This window comes from Oncorhynchus keta, unplaced genomic scaffold (genome assembly GCF_023373465.1).
Source record: "Oncorhynchus keta strain PuntledgeMale-10-30-2019 unplaced genomic scaffold, Oket_V2 Un_contig_2633_pilon_pilon, whole genome shotgun sequence".
Taxonomy (NCBI): Eukaryota; Metazoa; Chordata; class Actinopteri; order Salmoniformes; family Salmonidae; genus Oncorhynchus; species Oncorhynchus keta.
The window spans coordinates 25,528-28,561 of record NW_026284914.1 but is presented as its reverse complement, the minus strand read 5'-3'; positions in this window follow the sequence as shown (position 1 = coordinate 28,561).

Here is a 3,034-nt window from a genome sequence, read left to right as displayed (position 1 = left end):
ACGGCTACTCTCTCTCTCTCTGAAGGCTACTCTCTCTCTCTCTGAAGGCTACTCTCTCTCTCTCTGAAGGCTACTCTCTCTCTCTGAAGGCTACTCTCTCTCTCTCTCTGAAGGCTACTCTCTCTGAAGGCTACTCTCTCTCTCTCTCTGAAGGCTACTCTCTCTCTCTGACGGCTACTCTCTCTCTCTCTCTCTGAAGGCTACTCTGAAGGCTACTCTCTCTCTGAAGGCTACTCTCTCTCTCTCTGAAGGCTACTCTCTCTCTCTACTCTCTGAAGGCTACTCTCTCTCTCTGAAGGCTACTCTCTCTCTCTGAAGGCTACTCTCTCTCTCTCTGAAGGCTACTCTCTCTCTGAAGGCTACTCTCTCTCTGAAGGCTACTCTCTCTCTGAAGGCTACTCTCTCTCTCTGAAGGCTACTCTCTCTCTGAAGGCTACTCTCTCTCTGAAGGCTACTCTCTCTCTACTCTCTCTCTCTGAAGGCTACTCTCTCTCTGAAGGCTACTCTCTCTCTCTGAAGGCTACTCTCTCTCTCTCTCTGAAGGCTACTCTCTCTCTCTGAAGGCTACTCTCTCTCTCTCTCTCTGAAGGCTACTCTCTCTCTGAAGGCTACTCTCTCTCTCTGAAGGCTACTCTCTCTCTGAAGGCTACTCTCTCTCTCTACTCTCTCTCTGAAGGCTACTCTCTCTCTCTGAAGGCTACTCTCTCTCTCTGAAGGCTACTCTCTCTCTGAAGGCTACTCTCTCTCTGAAGGCTACTCTCTCTCTGATCTCTTTTGTTTTCAATCTGGCTGATGATCTCAAGCACTATGTTGAAGGCTAACATTGATAATCCCTGTAATATCTCAGCACTATGTTATAGTGAGTAGCATTGATAATCCCTGTAATATCTCAGCACTATGTTATAGTGAGGCTACCCTGTAATATCTCAGGCTACTATGTTCTCATTGATAATCTGTAATATCTCAGCACTATGTTATAGTGAGTAGCATTGATAATCCCTGTAATATCTCAGCACTATGTTATAGTGAGTTTGATAATCCCTGTAATATCTCAGCACTATGTTATAGTGAGTAGCATTGATAATCCCTGTAATATCTCAGCACTATGTTCTAGTGTGTTACTCAGTAACATTGATAATCCCTGTAATATCTCAGCACTATGTTATAGTGAGTGCATTGATAATCCCTGTAATATCTCAGCACTATGTTATAGTGAGTAGCATTGATAATCCCTGTAATATCTCAGCACTATGTTCTAGTGTGTTACTCAGTAACATTAATATCTCAGCACTATGTTATAGTGAGTAGCATTGATAATCCCTGTAATATCTCAGTACTATGTTCTAGTGTGTTACTCAGTGACATTGATAATCCCTGTAATATCTCAGCACTATGTTCTAGTGAGTTACATTGTTAATCCCTGTAATAATCTCAGCACTATGTTTTTTATTTATTTATTTATTTCACCTTTATTTAACCAGGTAGGCAAGTTGAGAACAAGTTCTCATTTACAATTGCGACCTGGCCAAGATAAAGCAAAGCAGTTCGACAGATACAACGACACAGGGTTACACATGGAGTAAAAACAAACATACAGTCAATAATACAGTATAAACAAGTCTATATACAATGTGAGCAAATTAGGTGAGAAGGGAGGTAAAGGCAAAAAGGCCATGGTGGCAAAGTAAATACAATATAGCAAGTAAAACACTGGAATTGTAGTTTTGCAATGGAAGAATGTGCAAAGTAGAAATAAAAATAATGGGGTGCAAAGGAGCAAAATAAATACATGAATTAAATACAGTTGGGAAAGAGGTAGTTGTTTGGGCTAAATTATAGGTGGGCTATGTACAGGTGCAGTAATCTGTAAGATGCTCTGACAGTTGGTGCTTAAAGCTAGTGAGGGATAAGTGTTTCCAGTTTCAGAGATTTTTGTAGTTCGTTCCAGTCATTGGCAGCAGAGAACTGGAAGGAGAGGCGGCCAAAGAAAGAATTGGTTTTGGGGGTGACTAAAGAGATATACCTGCTGGAGCGTGTGCTACAGGTGGGAGATGCTATGGTGACCAGCGAGCTGAGATAAGGGGGACTTTACCTAGCAGGGTCTTGTAGATGACATGGAGCCAGAGGGTTTGGCGACGAGTATGAAGCGAGGGCCAGCCAACGAGAGCGTACAGGTCGCAATGGTGGGTAGTATATGGGGCTTTGGTGACAAAACGGATTGCACTGTGATAGACTGCATCCAATTTGTTGAGTAGGGTATTGGAGGCTATTTTGTAAATGACATCGCCAAAGTCGAGGATTGGTAGGATGGTCAGTTTTACAAGGGTATGTTTGGCAGCATGAGTGAAGGATGCTTTGTTGCAAAATAGGAAGCCAATTCTAGATTTAACTTTGGATTGGAGATGTTTGATATGGGTCTGGAAGGAGAGTTTAGTCTAACCAGACACCCAAGTATTTGTAGTTGTCCACGTATTCTAAGTCAGAGCCATCCAGAGCAGTGATGTTGGACAGGCGGGTAGGTGCAGGTAGCGATCGGTTGAAGAGCATGCATTTAGTTTTACTTGTATTTAAGAGCAATTGGAGGCCACGGAAGGAGAGTTGTATGGCATTGAAGCTCGCCTGGAGGGTTGTTAACACAGTGTCCAAAGAAGGGCCAGAAGTATACAGAATGGTGTCGTCTGCGTAGAGGTGGATCAGGGACTCACCAGCAGCAAGAGCGACCTCATTGATGTATACAGAGAAGAGAGTCGGTCCAAGAATTGAACCCTGTGGCACCCCCAGAGACTGCCAGAGGTCCGGACAGCAGACCCTCCGATTTGACACACTGAACTCTATCAGAGAAGTAGTTGGTGAACCAAGGCTGTCGAGTCTGCCGATGAGGATGTGGTGGTTGACAGAGTCGAAAGCCTTGGCCAGATCAATGAATACGGCTGCACAGTAATGTTTCTTATCGATGGCGGTTAAGATATCGTTTAGGACCTTGAGCGTGGCTGAGGTGCACCCATGACCAGCTCTGAAACCAGATTGCATAGCA